Source organism: Schistocerca americana, chromosome 2, assembly GCF_021461395.2.
Source record: "Schistocerca americana isolate TAMUIC-IGC-003095 chromosome 2, iqSchAmer2.1, whole genome shotgun sequence".
NCBI classification, from domain to species: domain Eukaryota; kingdom Metazoa; phylum Arthropoda; class Insecta; order Orthoptera; family Acrididae; genus Schistocerca; species Schistocerca americana.
The window spans coordinates 743,317,721-743,335,345 of NC_060120.1; the positions used below are offsets into that span (position 1 = coordinate 743,317,721).

Consider the following 17,625-nt stretch of genomic DNA (forward strand, 5'->3'; position numbering starts at 1 on the left):
GGAAACAAAACGGCAGTCCATGGAGTGGCGCCACACTACGTCTCCTTCGAAAGAAAGTTCAAACCACCATCCTAAGCCGGTAAAGTCGTGGAATCGGTCTTCTAGGACTCTGAAGGGGTTTGTTCTGCTTGACGTCCTGCCCGCCTCCTCCCCCCCCCCCTCCCCAACGATCAACTCCGAAGTGTATTGTGCTACCCTCAAGAAACTGAAGAAACGAACTAGCGTGTTCACCGCCACTACAAATGCTTCTCCATGCCAACGCAATGTCTCACACAAGTCTTCGCACCCGACAGTAGTTCACAAAACTTCATTGGACTGTTCTTGCTCATCCGCTCTACAGCCTGGATCTCGCATCTTCCAGTTTCCATCTGTTTTACCCAATGAAGCATATACTCCACGGGAAGAAGTATGTGGACGAGGGGGAGGTTATTGATGCAGTAAATCGTTGGCTCCGACGGCGACCAATAGAATGGTGCAATGTTGGCATACGGAAATTAGGATCAAAAATAGGGTTTGGAATCCTGAATAAAACCAACGTGCTTTGAGAAAATAGATGTGTTGCATTAATTATTGAACGCCCTTCATATTTCCCTGGCCAACGGCCTTGCTGCAGTGGTAACACCGGTTCCCTTCAGATCACCAAAGTAAAGCTCTGTCGGGCTGGGTTAGTACTTGGGTGGGTGACCAACCGGTCTACCGAGCGCTGTTGGCAAGCGGGGTGCACTCAGCCCTTGTGAGGTAAACTGAGGAGCTACTTGATTGAGAAGTAGCGGCTCCGGTCTCTGAAACTGACATACGGCCGGGAGAACGGTGTGCTGACCCCATGCCCCTCCATATCCGCATCCAATGACGCCTATGGCTGAGGATGACACGGTGGCCGGTCGATACCGGAAAAACAAAAAAGCACCTGGACCAGATGGTATCCACTCGGAAACACTGAAAAAACTAGCACCGCAGATCACCCCGTTCCTAACAACGTTACTGAACGATGCCTTACGGCTGGGCAGGGTACCTACAGTATGGAAAACCTCCAAAGCAGTCATTATTAAGAAATCAGCGGACAGGGATCCTTCAGATCCAAAGACTTACAGGCCAACATGCCTAATGAACACCCTAGCAAAGATTCAGGAGAAGCTACTGTGTAAGCGCCTGCAAACACACAGAGCTCTCAGGGGTATGAGCCAACACCAGTTCGGCTTCAGAGCGGGCAGATCAATAGATGATGCCATCAACCAGGCCCTGCACATAGTTAACACCACAAAACAGAAATACGCCATGGCAATAATGATTGACATTGCCGGAGCATTTGATAATCTTTGGTGGCCAGCACTGTTTCAGAGGCTAAGACATCTGGAGGTACCGCAATCACTGTACAACAGTTTTCTGGACTACTGTAAAGACCGAGTAGTCGAATGGCAGATGGACAGCCGGAAAGTAATTAAAAGAATTACCAAAGGCTGTCCTCAAGGGTCGATCTGCGGCCCCATCTTCTGGGACATAACAATCAAACCCCTCCTACAACTTCTGGATGGGGATGACAGGTCAGACGGAATTGTCGCCTACGCAGATGACCTATTAGTTGTAGTCACTGCAAACAACAGAGCCAAGTTAGAAGAGAAAGCCAGTGGATTACTACAAACAATTACTCAGTGGTGTCACAACAACAAACTCAGGATAGCCGAAAACAAAACAACATACACTTTACTGAAAGGATCACTCCAAAGGAATCCTTCGGTTAAAATTGGGGACACAAACATCAAACGAGCACGCATTACGCGCTATCTTGGGGTACACATAGATGAAAAATTGAATTTCCACGAACACATAAGGCTAACAACAGACAAAGCAGAAAAAATACTCCACAAACTGGTGAGGCTAAATTCAAAACAGTACAGACTACCTCTACCAGTCATACGTACATACCACTGTGCGCTCTTCGAATCAGTACTCAGCTTTGCAGCTAGCACGTGGGCACATAGACTGAACGTGGTCACCAACAAAGCATCCGTCAGACGAGGGCAGAGAAGTGTCCTACTTAGGCTATCTGGAGCCTTCGGTACCACCTCAGCAGATACACTGTGTGTGGTGCTCGGAATATGCCCCATAGATATCACGATCAAATACAGAGCTGCAAGGTACTGGTTAAAGGTGGGGAGACTAGATAAGGTACACACAATAACCGGTGTGCCCATAGAGACGATACGTCACCTTAAAAGTTGGCGTTTGGATACATGGCAAGGTGAGTGGGATGTAAGTGATAAGGGACGTAGACTGCACAACTTCCTCCCTGACATAATGGAGCGGTTGAGAATGAGACATATCGATCCCAGCCGCGGTATGGTACATTTCTTAACCGGGTACGGACCTTATCCCACGCACTTAAACCGCGTGAGTCTGAGGCAGACACCTACATGCACATGCGGGGAAGAAGGTTCCCCAGAACACACTGTCTTTTTCTGCGGGCAATACGCGAACAATAGACATACACTACACTTAGATTACACAGATACAGACATAGATATATACACAGCAATAAGAGACGAAGAACAATGGGCACAATTAAACGCACTGACAAACAGTATTTCAAAAACAACACATGAAGAGTATATGCGGACACGACGTCACAGACATGCCTATGTGCAGCGTAACAGAAATCTCCAGAGAATGGACAGCGGTACCCACAGTGACAGCGAAAATAGTGACAATGAGGAGGAACAGGAGGAGGAAGCTGAGATGTGACAGCAAATAAGCAAATTGCTGGCAATCTAGCCAAGAAAACACCAAATGCTGTACATGGATGCGCACCTAATGTGGTTAATACATAGGATTAGTAACAAATAGGATAAGAAACATTTCTCTACTAATAACCATTTGTGTGTGTGTGTGTGTGTGTGTGTGTGTGTGTGTGTGTGTGACTGGCGGTCAACGGCTCGATGAAACCATTCCGAGGTATTCACCGTCAGTCACACTCGGTGATGGTACTAACAAATCTCTCATCTATCCTATCTTCTTTTTATATTCTTCTTAAAAACAACAAAATTTTATTTATATTTCAACCTCAAATTATTGTTATTTTGAATCATTCTTTGTAAATTTTGTAGATAAAACAAAAGGAAAGAAAACTGTAAAAAGATGAAAAACGAAAATTGTAAGATGTACGACCTGTTTTAAACATCAGGTAACAGGTCTATAATTTGGCAATAAATAAAATAAATAAATAAAATAAATAAATAAATAAAATAAATACCGTTGGGCCATCATGGCCTGTTCGGGAGGAGATTCATATTTCCCTCCCTGCGCTTGAAACATGAATATTGCGAGCATAATGGTTGTGACTTATGGAAGTTTGGATTGGTTCTGGAGGCATGCTCAGATAGCCGAAGTGATTAAGGCGACCGTGCGTGATAAGCGGGAAATTCGGATTCGTACACTGGTCCGCCACAAATTTTTGTGTGTCGCAAACAGTTGACTTCAGTGCATAATAGCGGAATGCGAACCAGTTTCGTAATCTTTATCCTTTTACTTCGTCCTTTAAATGTCTTTCTTACACAGAATGGATAAACAGTAGTTCCAACTCTGTTATAATTCATATCAGACGTTATTGACAAACGTTCACCGTTTTACATGCCCTCAACGTAATCGCTCCGCGTCTCGATCAACTTCCCCTATAGAGGTGGAAGGCGTCGTACACAATCATCGCGTCCATCTCTGTCGATCTCTCTCAAGGGCCGCCCTATGGCACGGATGACGTCTTCTCTTGTGTTGTAGCGGTCGCAGATTCGAATCCTGCCTCGGGCATGGATGTGTGTGATGTCCTTAGGTTAGTTAGGTTTAATTAGTTGTAAGTCTAGGGGACTGATGACCTCAGATGTTAAGTCCCATAGTACTCAGGGCCATTTGAACCATTACTTTCGGGGCAACCGTCGCATATTTTGTGAGGGCTCTCACAGCCTTTAATTTTTTTTTCCCTTTATTGTCATTTGGATACCTTACAAACAAAGAAGGCCAGCAGCGGCCATAGAAAAGACATACCGTACAAAAGGAATACAGAAAAACAAACATACATGGAGGGCAAAACTTGGAGACAAACATAATAAAATAAACGAAGTCATTCAGTGACGCACTGCTTGGAAAAAAAAGTTCAACACTGCACACAATTGGGGAATACAGAATGTCACACGTGAACGGAGAAGCTCGGATGCAGAGACACTGATGCACTGACGGGACGATAAAAAAGAGCACTGCGGCGACGATCACCGGTGAACGAAGACGCACTGAGCCCTCTTGTGTTGTAGGGCATGTCACTAAGAGGTTCCTTCATTTTAGCGAACAGTGTGGGAAGATGGTGAGCCTGCAGCGGTGGTCAATCGGTTCTAGGCGCTCAGTCCGGAACCGCGCGACTGCTACGGTCGCAGGTTCGAATCCTGCCTCGGGCATGAATGTTGTGATGTCCTTAGGATAGTTAGGTTTAAGTAGTTCTAAGTTCTAGGGGACTGATGACCACAGATGTTAAGTCCCATAGTGCTCAGAGCCATTTGAACCATTTTGAAGATGGTGATGTAGCAAGGAATTGCAGTAGGTAGGCTGTAGTAACCGCTTGCCCCTGCCAAACAAGGCATTGGAGGATTAACCCGTGGATGTCGTAAGTAAAAAAACCATCACTTTGGTAAAAGCTCGTTCACGAGGGACGTTCTGTGTGCGAAGAGAGCCTGGGCGTTTCCATTCATTGGCTAGTCGCTTTAATCGTCGTTCGTAAAACCGACCCTGGGTTTCATCTATAGTGACGATCCTTTCAAGATAGTCTTCACCATGCTTATGGTGGCGATTCAGCAATTCCTGTGCAAGTGCGTAACGTCGCCATTGTTGCACCTCGGTCAACGGGATAGAAGACATCATCCGCACCACGGGGTTCTCCTTGCGACACGTCGAAAAAGTTGGACGCGCTGACGGTGTACGATAACTTCCATCCGTGTAGGGGAAGGTGATAGATATGCGGAGCGATTATATGGAGGGGATGTAAAAGGATAAACGTCTGTCAATAAACACTGGTACGAATTATAACAGTGTTGCCATTACCTTTTATACAGCCAATGTATTAATGATTCTGATTGAATATACGTATTTCAAACAGTTTAGTAACAGTAATAATTGCTGTTGCGTACTTCAATCATCTGGTAAATGAAATTTTGAATCTCTAACAAGCTGAAACTTTCAGATACAGCTATTGCGTCTTAACTACGTGTAGAAATACGTTTACCGTATTTTGCTGGTCTGGAGTGAAACCGCGTTGTATCAGCGTTGTTTGTTCTCAATATTATTAATACTGAGTGAATATAGTTCTTGTTTAATGTGGTTCTTACAAAAGTGTGAGCAGGATATCTACAAACAGTATAGTTTACTATGAGGTGTCACTGAACTGCTTGAGGAGTTCATTTTAACAATAATCTTGCAGTTACGAATTTATGCTCTAGCTTCAGACTGATGAAAGAATATTTTGTTTCTCTGGAAACTTCCTTGCTTGTGCCAGTAACGCAACGAACTGACGCACGGTGCAGGGAATGGCAATTGAATCTCAATGTAGACAAGTGCAATGTGCTATGAATACATAGAAAGAAAGATCCTTATCATTTAGCTACAATATAGCAGGTCAGCAACTGGAAGCAGTTAATTCTATAAATTATCTGGGAGTAGGCATTAGGAGTGATTTAAAATGGAATGACCATATAAAATTAATCGTCGGTAAAGTAGATGCCAGACTTAGATTCATTGGAAGAATCCTAAGAAAATGCAGTCCGAAAACAGAGGAATTAGGTTACAGTACACTTCTTCGCCCACTGCTTGATACTACTCACCGGTGTGGGATCTGTACCAGATATGGTTGATAGAAGAGATAGAGAAGATCCAACGGAGAGCAGCGCGCTTCGTTACAGGATCATCTAGTAATCGCGAAAGCGTTACGGAGATGATAGATAAACTACAGTGGAAGACTCTGCAGGAGAGACGCTCAGTAGCTCGGTACGGGCTTTTGATGAAGTTTCGAGAACATACCGTCACCGAAGAGTCAAGCAGTATATTGCTCCCTCCTACGTATATCTCGCGAAGAGACCGTGAGGATAAAATCAGAGAGATTAGAGCCCACACAGAGCTATATCGACAATCTTTCTTTCCATGAACGATACGAGACTGGAATAGAAGGGTGAACCGATAGAGGTACTCAAGGTACCCTCCGCCACACACCATCTGATGGCTTGCGGAGTTTGGATGTAGATGTAGACGTAGATGTTATGTACGCCAGAGCTGGCTTTTCACTGAAGTGACAAAGTATTGGGATAGCGATATGCACATACACAGACACATATACAGATGTCGGTAGTATCGCGTACACAAGGTATAATAAGGCAGTGCATTGTTGGAACTGTCATTTGCACTCAGGTGAGTCATGTTCAGGCTTCAGTTGTGATTGTGGCCGCATGTAATGAATTAACAGACTTAGAACGCGGAATGGTAGTTGGCGCTAGACGCATGGGACATTCCATTTCAGAAGTCATTAGGAAATCCAATATTCCAAGATCCAGAATGTCAATAGTGCGCCGAGAATACCTAATTTCAGGCATTACCTCTCACTACGGACAACACAGTGGCCGACGGCCTTCACTTAACGGTCGAGAGCAGCGGCGTTTGCATAGAGATGTCAGTGCTAACAGACAAGCGATACTGTGAAATAACTGCAGAAATCAATGTGGGACGTACGACGAACGTATCCATTAGGGCAGTGTGGCAAATTTGGCGTTGTGGATTATGGCAGCGACGACCGACGCGAGTGTCTTTCCAAACAGCACATCGCCAGCAGCACCTCTCCTGGGTTCGTGACCATATCGGTTGGATTCTAGACTACAGGAAAACAGAGGCGTGGCCAGATGAGTCTCGATTTCAGTTAGTAAGAGCTGCTGGTAGGATTCGAGTGTCGCGCAGAGTAAACGAAACCTTAGATCCAAGTTGTCAACAAAGCATTGTGTAAGCTGGCAGTGGCTCCATAATGGTGTGGGGTGTGTTTACATGGAATGCACTGGCTCCTCTTGTCCAACTGAACCTCTTGGAGACCATATGCAGCCATTCATTGACTTCATGTTGCCAAACAACGATGGAATTTTTATAATGACAATGTACGATGTGGCGGGCGCTGTGGCCGTGCGGTTCTAGGCGCTTCAGTCCGGAGCCGCGTTGCTGCTACAGCCGCAGGTTCGAATCCTGCCTCGGGCATGGATGTGTCTGATGTCCTTAGGTTAGTTAGTTAGTTAGTTAGTTAGTTCTAAGTCTAGGGGACTGATGACCTCAGATGTTAAGTCCAATAGTGCTCAGAGCCACTTGAACCATTTTTTTTAATGTACGATGTCACTGGATCACAATTGTTGGCGAATGGTTTGAAGAACTTTCTGAGTTAATAATTTGGGCACCCAGATCGCCCCACATGAGTCGATACAAACATTTATGGGACGTAATCGATAGGTCTGTTTGAGCACAAAATCCTGCACCAGCAAAAATTTCGCAATTATGTACTGCTATAGAGGCAACATTGCTCAATATTTCTGCAGGGAACTTCCAACGACTTGTTAAGTCCATACCACATCGAGCTGGTATGCAACGCCAGACACAAGGAAGTCCGACACCACCTTAAGAGGTATCCCATGACTTTCGTTAACTCAGCGTGTAATATCCTTTACTTACAGTAAAGTGCAAAGATATTAAATTCGGAATACTTATAAAAATTATTTGTCTCTTTGTAACGTTGTTGCTTTGATTTTCTTTGAAAGCGGTGCTGATATTCAAGACCATAAAAGTGGGTTAAAAGCTGTGAGCTGTCTGGGAAAGTTAACCTTGCATTACTGAGCAACTGTTTCACCAGGTATCAAGTCTAGCTTACCAAATTCCCAACCAGCCTAAGATTAACTATAATCTTTTAATAGTCATACTGATTTATATATATATATATATATATATATATATATATATATATATATAAATCACCGGTTGTGAATTTAAATAAAAAGAAATAAATCAGTTTATATTTGGAAATTTATTTTAACATTGATCATTGAAATTTCAGCATATTAAACTTGAGTCATAACTAAGCTGGTGCCTTATTTAGGATTGTGTAAATGTGAGTTTGTAATTTTACGGAACACATCAAATATGGAGCCAAGATTGGGAGACTGCATACAACACTGCATTCATAAAATAACACACGAAGAACGTTGAAACATATGCAAGAGGAAATTAACCACAACCAACCGACTCAATTTTCACCCAAAGAAGTTACGTTCGTAGCGCAATCCTGTCCGTCATGTAATTACCGCACACTGGTGTACTAAATTCATACTAACTCTCTGTGAAATCTTCCCGAAAAGAATAGCTGAGGGCTACTTTGATGATTACACCACATGCTTCACGTGCTCAACTTGGTTTACACAAAGAGTGTAACTCCACAATAATTTTGATAATTAAAATAAATTAGATCGAAAAGCAATTTACAAAAGAAAAACCTCGAACTGGTTACTAACGTCTTACTATTAACCTGATGGGTCAAACAATTGTATAAGCACGTGGTACTGGTCTCACAAAGTACACCCCACGTGGGTTGAACATAAAGAAAAGTTGCTATATTGAAAAATATTGTCAAGACGAGACGTTATAATCTCACACACATTCGCATTTAAGATTGATGATCTTAGTTAGAGTTACTGATCAACACGTGGTTCCACTTCACTCACAAAGTAGTGACAAAGCAACTACTGGAAGATATTCTGAACTTCACACTCGAAATACACTGCGTTGCAATTTAAGATAACATTAGATATTTTAGAGCCAAACCTGAAATAAAGGTGATTAAAGTTTCAGTTAGGCTGAACTTAAGAAATCCATTGTCCTACGGACTTAGCAGACACGCGCTTAGCTGGATATCTTACCACTTCACACGCTCGCCACGGACAGACTGCCGTGGTCCCTTCCTGAGGGTCGCTCACAAATACAAACGGAAGTGGCCAGAGGGGCAGCTTCCTATACCAACATGACAAGGGACGGAGAGGACCATACTAAGAATAGAAACCTCTCTGCTTTTAGAAAGCGTAGCTACCTGTTCCGACGTTGGTCCTACTGTTGTCTAGCAGACAGGCTTGTCTGCTACCATCAAGCATGCAACTAGAAATACATTTGCTCATTCATCCTCTCACACAGAAGGGAAGGGGGATGACAGTATCTTATCATATACAGTATATAAAAGAAAGCGGATGTAGTTTCCGTATGAGACTGTGTGACATGAATTACGTATAAACTATGTTTTAAAGTGTAGTAGTGTGACAGATCGTTCTTGTTTATGTGTGAAAGTAACACGTTCCACTACTCAGTCTCCTCCCAGATAGTCAGAAACGCCACAGTAAATTTAGAAGAGGAATTTATGCCGTAAATGACAACAGATTTAAGAAATTAACATGAAAGGAATCCAGCAGAAGCCTTTCATCTTACCTTGGACTGGCGACCAGTCATTTTATATTGAGATTGGTAAAAATATATCCTGAGTTTATGTGTTGCTTACGCTTTACTACTGCCGTCGATCTTTATTTTTTCTATAGCTTTGACTTATTATCTTCATATTTAGATAAAATTATGTTTAGATTTTAACACCGCCAAGTAAAGCCGCCAGAATGAGAAGTATTACCAGTTCTGGGGACATTAAAATGTCTCCAGTTTAAGCCTTGCAAGGGTAAAATGCAATTTCCTAAGGAACTAGCAACTTTATTTTATGATGTCGAAATATTCAATACTTTCCTTGGAAGCCAGGGTTAAGCGAATTTATTTTCCCAAATAAATCTTCATGGTACTGCACTTTGGAAATAAAAACAGTATTCGTTATTTTGACTCGGCCGGCGAACTGTCGACTGACAAGCGAAACTATGCGACAAGCCGTGCAATAACCCATTAGAGCCACTGTGTATACCAGTAGCAGCTCTCCATGCCCTTGCAGTAAGCATTGGTCATCGTTGACGGCTCACGAATTTCAAATAGCATTGTGCGTAGATCTATTTCACAAGTTATCGCTTCCAGTGAACTGTGTCCCATGCTGCTATTAGAATTTGCGTTCCGCCATGTTCCCGCTCTCGCTTTCCATCGCTCGCGGTGCTCTCTCAAATCTCTCTCTCACTCTCGTCTATATCCCGCAGCTCCCTTCTAAATGTCAGAAGATAATAATTTTGTAACCTTTTCTAGACTGCATTGTTCGTTAATTGATTAGATCTGCATCAGGTCAAGTGCACTGTTTTCCTCTGATTTCATTACGAAATACCTATTTGCTGAATTGGCTACGTACAAACCTTTGATGCGCACAGAGATGGTTTAAGGTCGCACAGTACCCGTACAACTGAAGAACTGCAGGGTGTCAATTCAGCAATAAGTGCTCGTGTACATAACTCAAAAAATACACACACAACACCTAGAAATAATTAATGTAGACTAAAGAAATTTCGGGATTACTTTTGTCTAGACAATATATTTAAGTGATTAACATTGCAGGAGCAGAGAGGTTAATGTAAGCGCGAGATAAGCCATTGCAAATGTGAAATGCTGGTTTCTTAATAACCGGTATAACCACCAGGATGTTGAATGCAAGCATGCAAACGTGAGTACGTTGTATTGAAGAGGTATCGGATGTCAGTTTGCGGGATGGAGTTCCATGCTTGTTGCACTTAGTCGGTGAATGCGGCTTCTGGATGATGCTGGTGTTGTCGTCCGATGATGTCCCTTCTGTGCTCGATGATGATAATTATGATGATGATGATGATTGGTTTGTGAGGCGCTCAACTGCGCGGTTATCAGCGCCCGTACAAATTCCCAGTCAAATCTCGCCCCTTTCATGAATGGCGATGACAACACAAACACCCAGTCATCTCGAGGCAGGTGAAAAATCCCTGACCCCGCCGGGAATCGAACCCGGGACCCCGTGCTCGGGAAGCGAGAACGCGACCCTGAGACCACAAGCTGCGGACTTTTGTGCTCGACTGGAGAAAGATCTGGTGATCTGACAGACCAAGGCAACATGACGACACTCTGCAGAGCATGTTTGGTTACAACAACGGTATGTAGGTGAGCGTTATCCTGTTGGTTCAAATGGTTCAAATGGCTCTGAGCACTATGGGACTTAACATCTGAGGTCATCAGTCCCCTAGAACTTAGAACTACTTAAACCTAACTAACCTAAGGACAGCATACAACACCCAGTCATCACGAGGCAGAGAAAATCCCTGGCCCCGCCGGGAATCGAACCCGGGAACCCGGGCGCGGGAAGCGAGAACGCTACCGCACGACCACGAGCTGCGGACCTATCCTGTTGGAAAACAATTTCTGGAATGCTGTTCGTGAACGGCAGCACATCAGGTCGAATCACCGGACTGACGTACAGTTTGGTTAGGGTTTGTGGGGTAACCACGAGAGTACTCCCGCTGTCATACGAAATTACAACCCAGACAATAACTCCAGATGCAGGTCCGGTGTGTCAAATTTTTCTGCAGCATCGCAGAAGGAACATCCAGATTCTCGTAGCCCTCTTAAACGGCCTCTTTCAAACTTAGTGAGGCGTTGATAGTAGTGGCTTCGTCGCCTGAAAGGCATTATTGGCTAATATCAACTCACCGCGTTTAGTTTCGAAGGTAAGTAACGCTGACGACAGATACAGCGTGTATTTAAAGCAAACCTGATTTGCATCCTCATGGTAACGCTACTAGCGCCATTCTCGTGCGACGGCCGAAATTGGAATAGACGTCATATTTCAGATGCAGAAACATGCCTAATATCACTTATGTCACACAACTCCTCCGTGGTGATGCGATTTTTTCCCTTCAGAGGATTTTTAAAACTCACATTATAATCCCATATACACTCCATGTCATAAAAAGTGGAGCACCCACAAGAAATGGTCGAATGTCAATGAAACTCCATACTCATACGCATCGTCTGCGACTACGCTTTTGATTAGAATTACTAGTGGTGTTCCGTGTTTTGAGTTGTTTACAGGCCTGGTAGGGCGTGTAAGGGGCGTGAACAGCGTCCGACGTTGAGTGATTGGTGAAGTACACGGAGGTGCTACGTATTCGTGTGAGACAGTGTCATCAGAGAATTGGAAAGAGGGCTCATTGTGAGTCTCAGTTTGGCCAGCTGTTTGAGCGGTGCAATATTCTGTTATGTGGGGCACTCAGATGTGATAGGAGCTCGATGTTGGATTGCCTGGCAACGTGAGGGCAGGCGTACTTTTCATCAAAGGTCCGGTTGATCACGTCTGACCACAATTTTAGATCACCATATTATGCGCCAAGCACATCATAACTCCTGCACATCTGCCTGTGCCATCCGAGAACAAGTAATGGACTCCCTGCAACATCCTGTTTCATCCTGCGCATCTGGTCAGAGACTAGCAGCAGACAGACTATGGAATTACCGTCCCAAGCGTAACAAGGGGCTGCGTTGGGAGTAGTGCTGTGGTCAGAAAACGTACACTACTGATGATGGTGTTGCATTGTGTTTAATGATGAAACGTTATTCTGCACTGCCCTGGATGACCATCGTTGAAAAGTACAGCGGCGACCTGGGGAGAGCTCCCATTCTCCCAACGTCCTGGAAAGGCGCCGCAACATTGCTGCTGCCGTCAGGGTGTGGGGAGCCGTCAGATATTTCAGATCACGACTGGTAGTGAAAGAGGTAACTCTCTCCACCATGGGCATCCTACGTCCTCATGTGTTACCTCTTGTGTGACTTTTATATTTTATTTACACGTCTATTTCCGTAGGACTAAATAGAGGACCAAATCTCCAAGTTTGTGGAACGTGTCTTTACATGAAATTACAACAATACCAATCTCGAAACTTCCTGGCAGATTAAAATTGTGTGCCGGACCGAGACTCGAACTCGGGACCTTTGCCTTTCGCGGGCAAGTGCTCTACCAACTTTTTTTTTTTTTTTTTTTTTTTTTTTTTTTTTTTTTTTTTTTTTTTTTTTTGCTATAGAAATATTTTATGCCAGCTGCTCTCGATCCACTGACATTACGAACAGAAACAACGCACGCTACCGCTTTTTCTTTTTTTTTTTTTTCTTTTTTTTTTTTTTTTTTTTTTTTTTTTTTTTTTTTTTTTTTTTTTTTGTAATCTTTATTATGGAGCAAACGGAGAGTACATATATATATACACAAAGCAAAAGTTCTTCAAGGTACCAGTTAAACATATACACAGGAGTGTTAGGTAAACAGATTATTAGAATAACACGAAATACAACAAATTAGAACATATCCTGTTTTCCTTTTTGTTTTGTTTTTGTTTTTGTTTAAAAATTTGTATTGAACAAACTAAAAGTACATATATATTCACTATGCAAGAGTTCTTCAAGGTACCATTTAAAAATATACAAATGACTGTTAGTTAAACAAAAAAAAAATATTAAAAAAGAAAAACATTAAATACAACAAAATATAACATATTCTGTCTTCTTCCTTTTTTTTAAAAAAAAAATAAAATTGTGTTTGTTTTTGGTCGATGCATGAGAACGTGGATAAGGGTGTTGTATCATGTGACAGGTAGGCGTGGTACACCCCAACTTTGAGGGGGGTCAAGGAAGACGCTGCGGAGATAACCGGCAAAAGTTTGTCTGTAAGATGGTTTTCGGGTGAGGGTGCTATGCGCGGTCACAACTTTGTACCAGAAGTCAAGGACTGTATGCGGACCACTACGAAAGAGATATTCTAAAGCCTGTCCTCGAAACCAGATTAGGGTATGGTGCTTAGCAAGAGGGTAGTGAAATGTCTGGGGCAACAACAGGAAATCCGGGGTTACCGTCGTTGGCGGGGCACGGAGGCCCACGATTCGTTGGATGAGGAGCCATACGTTTTGTTTCAGGGGGCACGTAAGACGGTGCTCGTCGGTGTCTTCGAGCTGACAGTCAGGACAGAGTGGGGAGGTGGCCAGTCCTATGCGATAAAGTCGACTATTAGTCGGGAATTTTCCATAGACTAAAACATACCAGAGTGCAGACACAGACGACGGTAAAAAGGGTGCATGCACACACCCCCAAACCGTGCGCCAGTTAATGTCAGGATGCTGTAGCACCATGGGGTCGCAAGGGTTGGACAGCATAAACAAACGATAATAATCTTTTGTACGGGGAGGACGGGTGACTGGAAGATCGGCCCGAACGTAGCTGAGTTCTATGAAACAATTCGCGACGTAGTACAATAATGGAGAAATAGGTGCCACATTGATCGGTGGATCGAGAGAAGCTGGTCGGAGGATATCTAAGAGACTGCGTGTTAAAGACGGGACCGGCCCCTGCCAGTGCCGCAACAGAGTGTGGACAAAGAGTGCAGAAGAGCGTGCGCGCACGTTGATGAGTCCGAGGCCACCTTTTGCAGGAGGCAGTGTTAGAGTGTTGTAGCGGACTTTGAAAAGTGCCCCTGCTGACACGAAATATCCAAAGGCTGATTGGATGCGGCGGCCAAGGAGTAACGGCAGTGGGAGGATCTGGGCGACGTGTACCAGTTTAGGGGCGACATAGATGTTTACATAGGACACACGTTGGAGTTGGTTTAAGTTACGGTGCACTTGACCGCGAACATGGTGCCGAATCGACTGCAAAAGCCGCCGGTAAGCCAGGGCCACTGTGCGGTGTGTGGAGCTCGTAAATTCGATACCCAAGTAACGAAGGGTGGCACTAACTGGGAGTGGGGTCGGCACCATAGCCGGGAGGCCGCGCCCAATGTGCATCATAGTCGATTTACGGACATTAAGAATGCTACCAGAAAGACGTCCATACTGCTGGATCCATTGGATGGCGTCATTGAGTTCCGTGGAGGAGCAGGTGAGAAAGAGGAGATCGTCCGCATAAGCCCTACAGTGAAAGGTGTGGTCACGCAAAGTGAGGCCCTGCAGTCTAGAGGTAAGTCCAGTGATGAGGGGCTCAAGTGCAATGGCATATAGTAAAGTAGACATAGGGCATCCTTGACGCACAGAGCGGCGTATAGGAATCGGTCCTACAAGCCTCCCATTGACTTGTACCATCGAGACCGCGGGAAGGAGCGACCGGCGAATGGCATCGACAAAAAGCAATGGGAACCCCATACGTGTCGCCACCATGAGGAGGAAAGGGTGTCGAACGCGATCAAAGGCACTCGTGAAATCGACGGATACCAGTGCTGCACGAAGGCGACAAACCGACGCCAGTGCAATGAGGTCACGGCATTCTCCCAGGGCTGTTTGTAAGGTGGCCCCACAACCACGTGCAGTCTGCTCAGGAGAAAGGACCGTAGGTAAGACGGTGCGTATGCGCGCTGCTAAGAGGCGTGCATAGATTTTATAGTCTGCATTCAGTAGTGTAAGGGGGCGATATGCAGAGACATGAGACCCTCCCTTCGGTTTAGGCACAGGTAGAAGAATGCCAGTGACGAATTCAGGTGGAATTGGGAAGGACGGAGTAAAGAGTTCCTGAATCATTTCCGTCCAGCGAGGAAGCATTAACGTGGTGAACGCCCGGTAAAACTCCACTGGGAGACCATCTGGTCCGGGTGATTTGTTCTTGGCCCCTTTGTTGATCGCATCTACCACCTCTTCTGCGGTGATTGCAGACATCATGGACGTTGACTCCGCTACGGTGAGGGTCCGTTCAGGGGAAGGACGGAGATCATCAGGAATGGGCGTCGCCATCGGTTCATCATCATAAAATTGGCGATAATGTTCAGCAAAGGCAGACACGACCGCCGCCTGTGTTGTGTGGTGAACACCATCGGAGGTCGTGATGTTGGGGACGAAAAGCCGACGTCGACGACTATGGTCGGATGCGGCATGGATTGTGGATGGGGTTTCGTCGTGGAGGAGGTCTTGTCGTCGGGAACGCACCACGACACCATGCAGTCGTGCACGTTGAAGAGAGAGGAGACGAGCTTTAGTACGTTGTCGTTCCCTGTGGGTGTCAGGTGATGGAGGGAGCGCATCGAGCTCACGGAGGACGGCGTAGTGAAAATTTGTGGTGTCTCGATGCCATGCTGCTGCCTCCTTGCCACATTGTATGAAGGCCTTTCTGATCGCAGGTTTGGCACATTTGAGCCACCAATGGAACGTGGATGTGTACTGCGGAAGGCGTCTTTCGCAAGACGCCCATGTGGTGGCAATACATTGTCGGCAGTGTGGATCATTAAGGAGGGAGGTATTAAGCTTCCAGAAACCTCTGCTGCGCCACACTGACTGAGGTGGCAGAGCCAGGGAGCAAATGACGGCGCAATGGTCCGAAAATGCAAGGGGCCATCGTTCAGCTTGGGCGACTTCATTGCCGAGGTGAGCAGAGACATAAAACCGGTCCAGTCTGCTCGCAGAATGTGCTGTATAATGGGTAAAACCGGGGGTATTGCCATGAATTTTCTCCCAAACGTCCACTAGATGAAAATCTTCGATTAAGGTGAGCAGCGCCGGGCATGGCGAATAACCAGGTACTTGGTCCTGCGGATGGAGGACACAGTTGAAATCCCCTCCCATGATAAGGCGATCATAGCGTCCAGAAAACAGGGGCGCCACGTCATGTCCGAAGAAAGTGGACCGCTGCCGACGGTTCGTGGACCCAGACGGAGCGTAGATATTGATGACGCGCGTGTCGAAGATGGTAACAGCTATGCCTCTTCCACAGGGAAGGATTGTCGTGTCCGTGAGTGGGATTCCTTCGCGTATGTAGAAAGCCACTCCACGCCCTGATTGATCACATGTGGACGTGTATGAGTCGTAGCCGTAGACTGGTGGTAGTGTGGCAACGCGTACTTCTTGAAGAAGGGCGACGTCGACGTCAGAGGCCCGAAGCATGTCACATAGGAGTTGCAGCTTGGGTGCAGTGCCGATCATGTTGATGTTCAGTGTGGCAAACCGGTATGTTTGTTTCAGTGGTGGTGGACGCGCATCTACCATCACCAAGGGAAGTAAGAGGAGGGCACCGACAGGAAGTCCCGTCCCATCAGCTGCAATGCCTCGCTTTTGATGTTAACAGGTAGCCTCGTCCGGCGGAGGTAACTCATCCGGAGGAGGGGACGTACCTTCCTCAATGTCGTCGGCCCATGCTCCTGTGCCGTGGGTCTGTCCAATGTCCATGGGAATTGCGTCGTGGTGAGAGAGATCTGGAGTTGTCGGCGGGGAGACAGGCGTCTCAACCGGCGCACCGATCGTTACATAGTGCGTGGCGACCTCCATAGTGGTCCCGTCCTGCGAAACGTCTTGTTCATCGTGAAAGTTGTCCGCCGACCTCTGCGTGGAAATGTCGGCTGCTTGGGTGTCGTCTTCGTCGTCGCGGGTGGCAACGCTCTGAGAGCCCGTGGGTGAACGGCGACGGCGTTTGCGCCTACGTGGCGAGCGTTGTTTGCGCACGTGTTCCTCAGTGTCGGACGACGGCAAGGAGGAGCGTCGACCTGGTTCGAAGGCGTCGGTGGGTACAATGAGATTGTCAAACAGGTGTTGTGAAGATGTACTGGTCTCCTCAGCGTCCGGTGCGGGAGCCTGTTCGGCGGCAAGGTTGTCAGGTGGGACGTCTGTACCGTCCGTTGGTGACTGGGACGGTGGGACGTGC

At 45.7% G+C, this 17,625-nt stretch overlaps 1 pseudogene; it reads left to right on the forward strand.

Moving 5' to 3' along the window:
• The first annotated feature begins 594 nt into the window (after window positions 1-594).
• LOC124596819 lies at window positions 595-712 on the forward strand (annotated as a pseudogene).
• The last annotated feature ends 16,913 nt before the right edge of the window (window positions 713-17,625 follow it).